The 15,431-nt window shown below is 43.8% G+C and overlaps 1 protein-coding gene across 11 annotated transcripts in view; it reads right to left on the bottom strand.

The window, feature by feature from the left end:
• The window catches only part of ADCK1 (aarF domain containing kinase 1), a 145,215-nt gene extending 135,737 nt beyond the window's left edge, over positions 1 to 9,478 (bottom strand). For 3 of the 11 annotated variants that reach the window (XM_034993397.1, XM_034993396.1, XM_034993395.1), the window contains exon 1: positions 9,083 to 9,442. The gene's annotated coding sequence lies outside the window, so the exon portion shown is untranslated. Of the gene's footprint in view, positions 1 to 6,794; positions 7,354 to 8,518; positions 8,773 to 8,804; positions 8,890 to 9,082 lie in introns of those variants that run through there. The other 8 variants (XM_034993392.1, XM_034993399.1, XM_034993394.1 and 5 more) reach the window with 8 other exon arrangements.
• Positions 9,479 to 15,431: the final 5,953 nt, after the last annotated feature.

Consider the following 15,431-nt stretch of genomic DNA (forward strand, 5'->3'; position numbering starts at 1 on the left):
CAGAGAAGAGAATCAAAGAGGGTAAGAGGAAGGATGATACACATGCAACAAAGATGCTCTTTTAGATAGGGAAAGTGGCAGAGCATGCTAATCCTCGTTACTTGTAACTATTACTTTACCACCATGCACACATAGGTGTCATTAGCCCTCCGGGCCCAGGTCAGAAGTGCTCAGGCCAAAAACGGCAGCTGGTCAGAATCATCCAGATAAGCTCTCCACGTCTGGCTGATTTCCAGAATATTTATTTCAGTTAGAGTAAACTGCCCCTTGTCTAGATCATTGGCTCCCTGAGGGCCCACACCATGACTGTTATTACGTTGTCCACCCACAGTCCGGCAGGGTACTTTGCGATTAGGGATTCAATGGCCCCCTGCTAATCTGTTTAACCAGATCCACTCCCAGTCAGTGGGATCAAGTGGGCTCAAGGCTCCCTGATGCCCTTCCCCACCCTACTTATAGTAGCTCAATCCACCAGGCGGACTGTTGGAGCTTTTGGGGGCCACTGTACCCAATAGGCTGTTTCCCCTTCAGTTTCTGGGAACTCCGTATCAGACTAAAATCCTTGACCACAGCTGCAGGAAGCAGGGGAAAAGTCCCATCCAGGAGAAGTGAATCACCAAGCCACCCACACGTGCAAACCCTGTAGAGACGCAGCAGGAAGATTCAGGTCATCCCTGTTTGCTTCTGCTCTGGACTCAGTCTGTGACCATCCCTTCCCTGCTCTGTGCCTCTGTTTCCCCTTTGTAGGAAACTATTGCTACACAGCCTTGTCTTCTTTTTCTTTAAAATCTATCTGGACTCATGCCTCACAGTATAGCCACAGATTTTTTTTAAGTATTCACAGGTACATCTTTTTTCCATTCTTCTACTTTGAGCTTAAATTTTATACTATTTCTCTAAACAACATATACTTGATTTTTATGTTTGCATTTAATATAACTTATGCATTTAGATTTAATTTTATTATCTTCTTCCATGTCAAAAATGCAGATTTCTTATACCACATTAACAAAATGAAGGATAAAAATCACATAATCATCTCAAAAAATGTAGAAAAAGCATTTGACAAAATTCCATACCCATTTATGATTGAAAACTCTCAACAAAGTAGGTATAGGGGAACATACCTCAACATAATAAAGACCATATATGACAAGCCCACAGCTAACAGCATACTCACTGCTGAAAGGTTTCCTCTAACATCAGGAATAGGACAAGGATGTCTACTCTCACCTCTTTTATTCAACATAGTACTGGAAGCCCTAGCCAGAGCAATAGGCAAGAAAAAGAAATAAAAGCCATCCAAATTGGGAAGGAAAAAGTAAAACTATCACTGTTTGCAGATGACATTTATATACAGAAAGCCCTGAACAATCCACCAAAAAACTGTTAGAATAAACAAATTCAGTAAAGTTGCAGGATACAAAATCAGCATACAAAAATCTGTTATGTTTCTATACATTAATAATGAATAATCAGAAGGAGAAATTAAGAAAACAATCCCATTTATAATTGCATCGAAAATAAAATACCTAAGAATAAATTTAACCAAGGAGGTGAAAGACCTACTGAAAATTATGAGACATTAATGAAAAAATTAAAGACACTAATAAACAGAAAGATATTCTGTGTTCACAGATAGGAAGAATATTGTTAAAATTTCCATATTACCCAAAGCAGTCTACAGATTCAATGGAATCCCTATCAAAATTCCAATGGCATTTTTCACAGAACTAGAACAAACTATCCTAAAATTTGTATGTAACCACAAAAGACCCAGAATAGTCAAAGCAATCTTGAGGAAGAAGAACAAAGCTGCAAGTATCATGGTCTCTGATTATATTACTATATTACAAAACTGTAGTAATCAAAACAGTATGGCAGTGGCATAAAAATAGACACATACATCAATGAAACCCAACAGAGTCCAGAAATAAACCCATGCACATATGGGCAATTAATTTACAACAAAGAGGCCAAGAATATACAATGGGGAAAGAACAGTCTTTTCAATAAATGGTGTTGGGAAAACCAGATGACTACATGCAAGAGAATGAAACTAGACCCTTATCTCATATCATACACAAAAACTAACTCAAAATGGGTTAAAGACTTGAACATAAGATTTGAAAACATAAAACTCCTAGAAGAAAACATAGGCAGTAATCTCCTTGACATAGGTCTCGGCAATGACTTTTTGAATATGACACCAACAGTGAAAGCAACAAAAGCAAAAATAAACAAATGGGACTACGTTAAACTAAAAAGTTCCCACAGAGCAAAGGAAACCATCAATAAAATGAAAAGGCAAACTACTAGATGGGAAAAAATATTTCTAAATCATACATCTGATAAGGGGTTAGTATCCAAGATATATAAAGAACTCATACAACACAATAGTTTTAAAAAAAATATATTAAAATATGGGCAGAAGATCTGAATAAACATTTTCCAGGAAAGGCATATAAATGGGCAACAGGAACACCAAAAGATGCTCAACATCAGTACCCCTCAGGGAAATGCAAATTTAAACTATAATGAGATATCACTTCACACCTGCTAGAATGGCTCGTATCAAAAAGACAAGAAATAACCAGTGTTGGCAAGGATATGAAAAAAAGGGAAGCCTTGTGAACTGTTGACAGGAATGTAAATTGGTGCAGCCACTCAGGAAAACAGTATGGAGGGTCCTCAAAAACTTAAAAATAGGACTACCATATGATCCAACAATTCCACTTCTGGGTATTTATCCAAAGAAAACAAAAACACTAACTCAAAAAGATATATGCATTCACATGTTCACTGCAACATTATTTACAATAACCAAGATATGGAAACAACCTAAATGTCCATCAATGGATGAATGGATAAAGAAAATGTGATACATAGGTGAATATAATGGAATACAATTCAGCCATAAAAAAGAGTGAAATCTTGCCATTTGTGACACCATGGATTGGACCTGGAGGGTATTATGCTGAATGAAGTAAGTCAGAGAGAGAAAGACAAATACCATATGATCGCACTTGTATGTGGAACCTAAAAAACAAACAAAAACAAAAAACAAACTCACAGATACAAAGAACAGATTGGTGGGGGTGGGCAAAATGGGTGAAGGGGACCAATAGGTACAAACTTCTAGTTATAAAATAAATAAGTCATGGAGAAGTAATGTATGGCATGGATTATAATTAATAATATTTTATTAAATATTTGAAAGTTACTAAAAGTAAATCCTAAAAGTTCTCATCACAAGAAAAAAAATTTGTAACTATGTGTGGTGAGGGAGATTAGACTTACTGTAGTTAAATTTAGCAATGTATACAGAAATTGAGCCACTACATTGTATTCCTGAAACTAATATATGTCAATATACCTCCATTTAAATTTTTTTTAAAAAACACACAAAAATTATAGATTCTGAGGTCTACCTGTTGGCCCACTGAATTACCAACTTGGGGGGTGGGACTCAGGAACCTGCATTCTGATAACATAATGGGTGATTTTTATGCAAGCTAACGTTTGAGAACCATTCTTCTAAATATTTACTTTTTACTAAAGAGGCTGAATGTGTTCAAATCCATCAGTGAAACCATGCCCAAAAAACAAGCCTTCCAGTTTTATCATACCTACTCCCAACCCCAGGTATCTGTGATTGCCCCTCAAGAGTGACTGCAAACAATTATTTTTAAAGAAATAATGTGAGAAACTCATTTGTTCCCCTAAACACAAATGCTCTGGCCCAGCTCCTGGGTTTAGTTCCTAACTCTGCAAGAAAGGGGTTTGTAAATAAAAAGAAATTAAAATCCTGCTTTGTAGAATGGACTTTATATTCTTTTTTTTTTAGTATTCTCTTTATTTATGAAAACCCCCCTATCCCCACATCATTCTGCCAGCTTTTTTTTTTTTTCCTGCCAACATTTTAATAAGCCAAGAGTTCCTTCCAGACAAAAGACATGGTGGTTGAGAACATACACTCCAGCAGGCCTGGGTTTGAGCCCCTCTACTCACTTACCAACTGGGTAAGCAGGCAAATTACTAACTCTCTCTGACTCTTGTGACCTTGTCTATAAAATGGGGATGATGACAGCAGTGTCTACTAGATGGGGTGGTGAGGGACGAGGAAATCATGCAAAATGTATGGCTAGGTGCCACCTACACAGTAAGAACACAGTAGCAACTGCTATTACCACCACCACTCATCTCTTATTATTATAATTATTATTATGACTGCTATTAATTATTTCCTCTCCCAATGCCATGCTTTGGTAAAGGACCTTATTTCCTCCCTTGCCTGTCAACTTCTGGAGGACTTCTGCAGGCCTCACTTCTAACATCCTGGCAGGCCCCCACCTAACCCTATCTTTTCACTTTGCTCTCTATACCCTCAGCCATAGTGTTTTCTATCAAAAAAGGGCAGCATGCTCGGTTCACCTTCCACCTTGTCCCACCAAGACAGAGGGTTCCCAACTGGACCTGGAAGCAGGCCTTACATTGGGCTGCGTGCCCTCAGCTCCTTATACATCTTCCTTCTTCAAGATCATCAGTGCAGGGGCGCCTGGGTGGCTCAGTCGTTAAGCGTCTGCCTTCAGTTCAGGTCATGATCCCAGGGTCCTGGGATCGAGCCCCACATCGAGCCCCACATCGGGCTCCCCGCTCGGCAGGAAGCCTGCTTCTCCCTCTCCCACTCCCCCTGCTTGTGTTCCCTCTCTCGCTGTGTCTCTCTCTGTCAAATAAATAAATAAAATCTTAAAAAAAAAAAAAAATCATCGGTGCAAGAAAGTCCATGAGAGGTGATCCAAGGACCTTCCCTGTGGGGCCTTCAGAGAAGCCCACATTAATAAGGTCATATGGAGCCACTGGTGGCCAGGACCTCAGCCTCTGGAGCCAGGAAGAATCCTGCTCTAATGCTCACCAGCTGTGTGACCTTGAGCAAGTCACAACCTCTTGGAGCCTCCCATGTAATTACCTACAAAAGGGAGTTCTTGACAGTACCTCAGTCCTAGGGTCACTGTGTTAAATGAGATGCTGCTTTAACATAATGCCTAACATATTCAGCAAATAAGACCTCTTTTCCTTACTGTTATTTTAAACTTCATTTCTTCTTCCCAGAAACACTGACGAGCTGATATAGAAGAACTCTTAGCACCTGGGAGACCAGGATTTGGCAAAACCTTGTACAATTAATAAAGCAGGGGAGGAAGGCCATCCTGTCTTGCCTGAACTGCCCAGCCGTTCCCCATTCCAAACCCATTTCCCCACATCCCATCCGACTTTGACTCTCCACCCAGGTCATTATCACCCCAACCTTCACGTGCACACATATTATCCCACATCCCCTCCACTGACGAAAATGTCCAAATTCTCTAGCAAGTCATTCAAGACCCACCCTACTCATCCCAACCCAAACTTGCCAGCTTCATCTCCCAAATACCTCTCCACACTCAAACCCCCCACCCCATCCCTCTCTGAAGCCTTCTGTGAGCCAACCACTTAGAATGAGTTGCTCCTTCCTATCTGGTCTTATTATGCACTGCTTTTTTCTCTAAGGATCTGGTCCTGTATCTGCCTCTTCTACTACATGCAAAGGGCAGAATTTGTTAACATATTACATAACTAATTAATAAGTCTGCTAACAAATACATGATTGAATGAGTAAAAGAGTGAATTTTTCCCCCCATCTATTCTCAACATGGAAACTTCAGCCCAATTATGTATTTCCCTGCTCTCAACTCTCTAATGGCTCCCACCTCACTCAGATGAAAACCCAAGGCATTGGCCTACATAGGGCAGGCCCAGACAATATATAAAGTGATGGGTGTGGCCAGAAGTGGCCCAGTGGCTATAGTTTGCCAAACCCGCCTTAGCATAGTAGGAGCCCCAAAAGCGTTTACTGAATAAATCAAGGGAGAAACTGTGCCCCATGAGGCCTGCGCTGAATCAGTAACAACACAGGTCCCCAGGTAAGAATCACCCCAGGGCTGTCAACCGGATGCCATCCTCCCCCAGGCACCCCCAGCACCACCTCCTAGCTCTTGCCTCTTTTAAATCCCATCTTCCTCATGCACCATCCTCCAGGCCTGTCCCTGTGGGCAAGGAGGCCACCCCTAGTCTTGAGATCACTTCCCCTGGGAGGGGAAGCCTCAGCCAAGCGGACACAATTCCCAAGACCCGGTTTTCATGCAAATGTCCTCAGTAATAAAAAAGGTGGAAATTGAAAAACATAAAATAGATGATATAGGAGCCAAAGTATGTCTAAATAGATTGGAGCTGGGGTTTTCCATAAGGTGTCAGTGAGTCTTTAACATGCAAATGAGTCGCTTCCCTCGGGGTATTTTAAAAGACCCTGTCAGCCGTGAAATATGTCTGTCGATGAAAAACACCTTTCATTATTAAACCCTTTGTTAATGAATCACCTGCCCTGTTCTGTTTACTTGTCTGACTTTCACCTGAGTTACCTCTCACAGAAGCACACACACTTTTGGGGAGGGGAAGGGAGCTTAAGGACACCAAGACCCTAAAACCTAAACGTCAGATAACAATATTAGCAACAACTAACCTTTACAAAGCCTTTGCACTCATTATCTCCTTAGAATCTCCACACAACCCAGGAAGATGAGACAGATATTATTATCATCCGCAGGCATATATAAGAAAAGGAAGGAGCAGAGGGGGTGAGAGATTCTTCCCAGGTGACTCAGCTAGTAAATGGCAGCATTAGAGCTTGAGCCTGTCTATGGCACATGACCTCCTTCACGGACTTGCAGAGCGGACTTGTTCACCACTGTTCTTACCACTGTTCACGGGTAACCATGTCAGTCACTGTGCACAGCGACTTTGATTTCTGACCCTCTATAAGGCCCAAACAATGGCGGCATGTAGAAGACACTGCCTGGAGCCCTGGAAATCAACATGGCAGAGTATCAACCAAAGCACCTCATCAGAAACAACCCATTCTAGTCTAGGAAACATTTAGGAGGGCTGTGTTATTGTCAGATCCATGAGAAGAATGGAATCCATCTTGCTGGACCATAAGGGAACACCCCAGCGGGTGATGAAACGAGGCGAAATGCAAGTGTGGAAAGTCCTACAAATGGGTAGTTGATGGTCAAATGAAACGTCCATCCCCTGGACACAACTAAATGGGGAACCAAGCACTTACTGTTTGTGGTGGGCCAATAAGTGGCTACGCCTATCAGTTACCACCCATCCGCAGCCCCCTCCCCATGCCACATCCCAGGACAAGATGCATGGAATCACCTTTCCCTGCTTGGTGCACAGGTGAGAATGGCCAGAGGAAAGGCAATTTGGGCTCTAATTCCATCAATCCCATAAGTGTCCACAGCCTCCTCCCATTTCCTAAATAGGCTCTTAGAGAAATTGAGCATTATTTCTTCTGGTCTGCTCCGCTCCTAAGACTGGAAAAGACCCAATAAGAGTGATCAGGTTTTCAGGGAAACCTGAAAATGTTTTGTGATGTGGTTAAAAAGCAAACAAGGTAGTTGATACCATCGTGTCTCAAGTCTGGAAAGATGCAGAGTCAATGCCCAGGGACCATATAGTTGGCCTGATCAGGTTTCTAACCTGCCCTACCACCAATGATGCTGTCCAAATGTAATCAAACTCCCTTTCCTAGGGTTCGACGCCCAGGAGGCGGCTGAATCAATATTGATTAAATAAAGGAATCCCTGGCTGATGCCAAGGTCCCAGAGCAGACAGAGAAAATAAATCTCACCCAGGCAAGGAATAGAAATTCTCCATTCACTTCATCCTGGGAAAGTGGGGACTCAGGGCAAACAGTGGAAAACCAAACACAAAGAGCACGTGGCAGGTAAGAGATGGGTCACTGGAATCCCTGACACAAAAATCTAAACCCAGGAAATTTAGTGAGTGAGTTGGGGGCCAGGGGATTGAGCAGGGAGTAAGGGAATGGATGCCAGAACCAAGCACTATTTTTATCTTATAGGTCCCCTGTCTGACAAGAAAATGTATGTATCAGGAAGGAATAAAATGCAAGCTCTCCCAGCAGAGGTCAAATCTTACATCTGTGAGGGCTGTTGAGAAATAGCCAAGTGTACACAGTAATATGCACATGTTTACCATCACTACAAAAAGTTAAACTGGCAAACAAGAACACAAAGGCCCATAACCCGGTGTGAAAAAAGAGCTGGTGCTTTAAGTTCACAGGACTTTTTTCCTATAAAGCAATAGTACTCAAAATATGTTCCGGACAGCATTTCTCTCTCCCAGGAGCATGTTAGAAATGCAAATTCTTGCTCCCCACCCCAGAGCTGGTGAATCATAAACTTTGAGGATGGGGTCCAGCATTCCGTATGCTAACAAGCCCTCCAGGTGATTCTAATGCAGTTTGAGAAGCTGTGCAATAAGAAAACGCTTAAAGAAAAAGGCACAGATAAGTCTAATTCACTTTCAACTCGGCAAATCTCTCTTGAGCACACACTAAGTGCCAATTATCATGGACGGGATCAATAAATACTTGAATTGCTTGACTTCCTACCTAGTGGGAAGTAAACGCCACTTAACCTGGGGACAGAGCTGTGCTGTCTCCCATAGGTTGCTCTCCATACACAGCTGTCCTCTGCACGTTTTTAGGGAGAACGGGAAGTGCAGGGCCCGGCAAGGTGCGGGAGATCCGGAGCGCTCTTGCGGCACGCCGCGAGTCCAGGCGGAGCGTAGGGGTTTCGTCTGCGCCCCCTGCTCTCGTCCAGACCACGCCCAGCCCCCCGCCGCCCGCGCCTCGGAGCCCGTAGACCGCCTAGGGAGAAGTCGCCTGGGTGAGCCACCTGATGCCCATGGTCCAGCTCCAGCCCTTCCTACGCGCGAGACCGCGCCACCCGAGCAGCCAGTCCGCACTTCCGCCCACTGCTGAGCCGGGCTGGAGAGTCTCCGCAGAGGGGGCGGGGCCCTGCGGGTCACGTGGCCACGCACGGGCCCCGGTGACAAGGTCACAGGCCGGGGGTTCCCTCCCCACGGCCTGAGCGGAGGCCGGCGCCCGGCGCGTCTACACCGCCTCCCCCGCGCTCCACACGCGGTGCGGCCCCGGCGCGCCTGCCCTACTCACCCCAAGGGACGCAGGGACGTGGCGCCAGGTTCCACACCGCACGCGGGTGACGGGGTTCGCAGGGACTTTGCTTTCCGCCACCCACTGATTGCGCCTAATGAAGCGGAGGCGCCGCGCGGCCTGGCGGGACTTGTAGTCCGTGGTTCCCTAAGCCGCGGGCACTAGAGCCGCGGAGCCCGCGCTCCGCCTGGACCTCTCCATCTGAGTCAGAGAGGTCGAGACACCTTACCTGTCAGATAGCCTTGTTTCTTTGCCCGGCTGCGGACAGAGTCCTCCTGAAATTTGTTTTCAATAGTCTTTCCGAAGGAGGCATGGATTCGTGTTCAGTGGAGGATGAAGTTGTCGGTTTGTGTATTTTAAATAAGGTATTAGAACAAGTAAGCGAGAAATACATTTACTGACAGTTGCCGAATGGTGAGAATGTGCTGATTAATCTTAGTTATCTCTGGCCCCCATTCGTTCATTCATTGATCTGTTTCGCATGTTTATAAGATGTACTTTAGAGACATTCATCAGACGTTCACTCATTTCACAAATATCTCTTGAGGTACTTCTTGAGGGAACAGAGTTGGGGGAAATTCATCTATCAATTCAATACAATTGCAATCAAATTTCCAACAGGATTTTTTCTGGACTGTCACAAGCTAATCTAAAATTTATATGCAAAGGGCGCCTGGGTGGCTCAGTCGTTAAGCGACTGCCTTCGGCTCAGGTCATGATCCCAGTTTCCTGGGATCAAGTCTCACATCGGGCTCCCTGCTCGGTAGGAAGCCTGCTTCTCCCTCTCCCACTCTCCCTGCTTGTGTTCCCTCTCTCGCTGTCTCTCTCTCTGTTAAAAAATAAATAAAATCTTTAAAAGATAAAATAAAATAAAATTTATATGCAAAAACAAAATGTAAAGCATTGCCAAAACACTCCTGAAGGGAGTAACTAACGTGTTTCAAAGACTTGGCCTTTCGTACATCAATATTTATTATAATGCTGTAAGACTTAAGGCCATTTGGTATTAGTATAAGGATAGGCAGAAGGGGGGAAAGAAATCAGCTTAGAGAACCCAGAAACAGATCCAGGCATATGTGGGATCTTGATATATGACTGAGCTGGCATTATAGATCAATGGGGAAAGACACATCATTCAGTATATGAGCTGCAGCAACTACTTATCTGTTGGATCCCTCATTCACCCCCCAGACAAAAACTAATTCCAGGTAGATTAAAGACTTTCAAGGGAAAAAACAAAATCAGAAATTTTAAAAGAAAATAAAGGAAAACATCCTGTGATCTCAGGGTAAGGTTTATTAAATGACACAAGTACAAACTATATACAAAACTTTGATACATTTGGACTGCATTAAATTCAACAACTTCTCTTCATTGAAGGGCATAAAAAGACACACCACAGACTAAGACAATTGATGCACAGAGACAGCAGTGGTGTAGAATTGCCTAATACAGCCCCTCTCCCCTGCCACTGTCTCAAGTTTATGGTGTATACGTGCTAAGATAGGAACATAAATAATTTTCAAGCAGTGTGAGAAGTGTGAGCTGGAGGTATGAACAAAGAGGTATAGGAACACAAAGAAGGGAACAGTAATTTTGCCCAGGAGATTCTGAAATGCTCCATAAACTAAGAACTGACTTGGAGGCTGGGCATTAAAGGTTGAATAGGGGCTCCCATGGAGATGGTTGTTCGCAACAACAACAACAAAAAATCATATAAAAAAGCATAAAGATGCAGTAAAAGACATAAAGGATATTTAAATTAAAATGGGAAGTTTAAAACCAGAGAGAAGACAGAACAAATATATTAAAAACTTAATATGGTTACTCTAATTGCACCCTAAGTTTAACTATGAAAATGTTACTAGCAAGCTAGCAGTTACCCTGCGGAATGGAAATAGGGGAAGGGGTGGTTAGAGAACTTTCAGTTTATACCCTGTGCCCTTTTATAATATTTGAATTTTTTTTACAATGAATGTGTGTATAACTTTTATAATTAAAATTTAATCATTTAAACACTTCTTAAATTTTAATTTTTAACCCTTCAAGTTCAACATGGTATGTCGAGTACACTCATTTAAATCCACTCCTTCCTAAAATCCCATGCAAAGGACAGGAAAGGAATAAAAAAAAAAGTCATAAAACCCAAAGGGAACAAATGAAGAGACAGCAGCAGATAGAAAAAAATCAAAAAATAAATGTGGGAGGCTCCAACGCAGATAGGCAAATGAGGCGCTTATAAACAAGCCCCAGAGGGCGCCTGGGTGGCTCAGTTGGTTAAGCGACTGCCTTCGGCTCAGGTCATGATCCTGGAGTGCCTGGATCGAGTCCCGCATCGGGCTCTCTGCTCGGCAGGGAGTCTGCTTCTCCCTCTGACCCTCCCCCCTCTCATGCTCTCTCTCTATCTCATTCTCTCTCTCAAATAAATAAATAAAATCTTTAAAAAAATAAAAATAAATAAATAAATAAAAAATAAACAAGCCCCAGAAATTCTGACTTTAGAGTCTAGTCTGGGATCTGGACCTCCATAGTCCTTAGAAAGCTCCCTCAGTGATTTTAATGGGCAGCTTAGTGGAAAAGCTCTCTCAAGGAGGCAGTTCATGTAGTGAAAAGCTGGTGGATTGAAAGCAGTGGTTCTCAGGCAGGTGAGAATCACCTGGAGAGTTTTAACAGCCCTCCTGGGGAGTACCTGGCGGGCTCAGTGGGTTAAGTATCTGCCTTCAGTTCAGGTCATGATCTCAGGATCCTGGGATGGAGCCCTGTGTCTGGCTCCCCGCTCAGAGAGGGAGTCTGCTTGTTCCTCTGCCCCTCTCCCTACATGTGCACAAACACACAGGTGGGCTCTCTCTTTCAAATAAATGAATAAAATCTTTATTTTTTTAAAAGATTTTTATTTATGTGACAGAGAGAGACACAGCGAGAGAGGGAACACAAGCAGGGGGAGTGGGAGAGGGAGAAACAGGCCTCCCGCTGAGCAGGGAGCCCAATGCGGGGCTCGATCCCAGGACCTTGGGACCATGACCTGAGCCAAAGAAAGCAGTCGCTTAAAGACTGAGCCACCCAGGCGCCCCTAAATAAAATCTTTAAAACAATAACAACAACAATCCTCTTGGGCTGCACCCTGGTGGGCAGGACTCAGGTGTGACTATTTTGTAGAGCTCCCCAGAGGGTTTCAATGCCTATGCAAGGTTAGACACCACTGATTTAGAGTCAAAGAGTCTTGTTTCAACTGTGTGACTTAAAGTTTTATGCGACTGATGAATCACTAAATTCTACCTCTGAGGGGCGCCTGGGTGGCTCAGTTGTTAAGCGTCTACCTTTGGCTCAGGTCATGGTCTCGGGTCCTGGGTCGAGCCCCACATCGGGCTCCCTGCTACGCGGGAAGCCTGCTTCTCCCTCTCCCACTCCCCCTGCTTGTGTTCCCTCTCTCGCTGTGTCTCTCTCTGTCAAATAAATAAATAAAATCTTTTTAAAAAATAAACATATTCTACCTCTGAAACCAATAATACAGTATATGTTAATAAAAAATATTTATTTATTTATTTTTAAAAGCAAGTTTTCTAATTTGGCAAAGCTTGATCTTCCTTCTTGATTTACCAGTGATAAAATGGTAGTTTCCGTCTTGATAAAAGGTATTAACTATTATCTGTCCTACCTACCTCAGAGGTTCTTACGAGGATCAGGTGAGATGGGGTGTGTTTACCTGCCAAACTGGCTGCTACTAAGAGGCCCTCACACTTGCTGTTCCCCTATAATTTCAAAGGTCTGCTTCAACCCAGCAATCTGTCCTCTGTTCCAATGTCACCCCTCCAGAGAGGCCATCCCTGACTACTCTTATCTAACCACCACCACCCCACCACATTCCCTGAGACACACTCTATCCCCTTACACTGCTTTATTGTTATAGCACTCATCAGTACTTGAAATTATATTATTCATTTGTTTAGATGGCTTTTATCTGTCTCCTCCACTAGACTGTAAGCTTCATGAGAGCAGGGATTTATATCCTCAGTGCCAAGAAAGGAGACAGACAAGAGAGAAGCAAAGAAACAACAGGATAGTTGCATAATGTAATAAACCCTGTAAAGGAAAGAAGCAGGGGTGTGTGATAAAGACTAACTAAACAGAGGCCCGAGACAGTGTTTGGATAGAGAAGTCAGGCAAGGCGTCTTTGAGGAAACTGCAACCTGATGGATGAACAAGCCAGCCATGGGGAAGTTGAGGAAGTATGCCCCAAGCAGAGGGAACAGCAAGTGCAAAGACCCATGGGGTAGGAAAGAGTCTGGCATGTTTGAGGAACAGAGAGGAGCCCCGTGTAACTGAGGCAGAAAGAATGGTGTGGGAGGAGGTAGGAGAGGCATGTAGGGGCCTGGGCACACAGGGCCTCAGAGCGCTCACTGGTTTGGATTTTAGTCCAAGTGCACTTGGAAGCCATTGAAGGGTTTTGTTGAGATGGGATGTGACCAAAGAAGCTACATAGAAAAAGCACTGAGCAACCAAAGCCACAGAGCAGCTAACTTATCTCAGAACCTGCCAAAGTCCCAGTTGAGTTTCTGAGGCAACAGGGCCGGGAGTTGGTAAGCTGAGTATTCAGAATGCTGTCCAAGAGAAGTGTTCATGCAGGATGCTGTGTGTCTTGTCCTCGAAGTGGACCATCTGGGAGGAAGCATCAGACAGCACCCAACCAGAGGAAAAGCAAGAGAATCCAAAGTGCAAGGTTCTTGCTTAAGGTAATGAGAAAAGATTACTGTGGAGGGAGTAATAAGGGAACTGTGTTCTTTGCAGAAGGGAAAAGCCTTAAGGCCTGTAGTAGAGGAAGCAGAAAATCTGTATTTGGTTCGCAGTATTCCAAAGGTGAGCAACGCCCTGCAGGAGTCACAGCCATAGAAGGAAGCGTGAGCTGGAGGGCTGGAGCTTGTGTTATTAATACCTGCCCAGGACAGAGTGTCGACCCAGACCCAGGACCAGAAGGTCAGTGTCCAGCTATCCCCAGAGGGCAGCTGAGCATTTCCCAGAGAATCTGCAGACCAATCCATATGCCATATGCATTTGTGTGCTAGGGTCTAAGAGCAGAGACTAAGATTGAAGAGAGAGCAAGGCCTGCTGGCTCTGAACACTTCTAGGTATCAATGACCATGAGATGGAAACCTGCTCAGCCTGCCCCATGGGATAGTCAGACTGGCCTGGACTTGATGGACGTCTAAAGGGATTTTTTTTAACACCTGGGAGGAAGTAAATCAATATGAGTAATCCGGAATTCATTTCCAACCCAGGAGCTGGAGTGACATGGAGAGCAGGTATTTCTTATCTGCCTCTGACTAGCTGAGGGATCCCACAAAAAACACATCACACAGGCCCTTCAGTTTTCTTCTTTTTTTTCCAGCTTTATTGAGTTATAATTGTCATACTCTTCAGTTTTCTTATTTGTCATAAGGAAGAGGAAAAATGCCTTGCAAGAAACAGCTGATATATCTCAGGGTAAAAACCAAATGAATTCTTAACCAGAATTCTAAATCAGTTTACTGGAGAGATATGTGTGTGTGAGTGTGTGTGTGTGTGTATACATCTATCACATATAAATTTATATATGCTAATAAATAGTAGATATGCTATCATTTATCAAGCACTTATTATTGCCAGATGCTAGTCTAAGTGCTTTAAGTATATTTTCTCATATAACTTTCACAATATATGAGACATACCATTATTATCCCCATTTTATAGCTGAGCAAACTAAGGCACAGAAGTCAAGCAGCTTGTCCAAGATCACTCAGTAAGGGCATAGCTGGAATTCTGTCCCATGAGTCTGACTCCAGAGCCCACGCTCTGGAATGAGCAGCCCACACTGATCATAGGTGTATTTAAAGGGAATCGTCTGAGGCAAATGTCTGGAGCCAAAGTAAACTATGGCCCTGAGGTTTCTGAGCAGTTTTAACAGGAAATAGGCAAGCTGGCTCAGCTTTATTATCAACCATTAATCGACCACAGCTCCCAGTTAAGAGGCAGGCTGGATTGGGAGTTTGGTTAGCTGGTTCCAGTCCTGCCTATGCTACTAGTTGGCTGCTGACCTTGGACCTTGGACCAGTCATTTTTCCTCCCTGGGATTCAGGATCCTCTTTTATAAAGTAAAGGAGTTTTATGGGCAGAACTCTAAGACTCTTCCAGCATTTCCATTCCACGATTCTTTGCATCTGTAAGCAATGTCCAACCTCCCTAGACTGACATCGAGGGCACAGTTGAGCAAGCCGCTGGGCTGAATATCCTCTGTACCCTGCTGGAGGTCCTCTTTCCACCCTTCTCTGTCCTGCCCTCTGCCCAGGAGACTGACCAGCACAGGCTGCATCCCTGG

This window comes from Mirounga leonina, unplaced genomic scaffold (assembly GCF_011800145.1).
Source record: "Mirounga leonina isolate KUSES-001 unplaced genomic scaffold, KU_Mleo_1.0 Mir_82, whole genome shotgun sequence".
In the NCBI taxonomy this organism is placed as follows: domain Eukaryota; kingdom Metazoa; phylum Chordata; class Mammalia; order Carnivora; family Phocidae; genus Mirounga; species Mirounga leonina.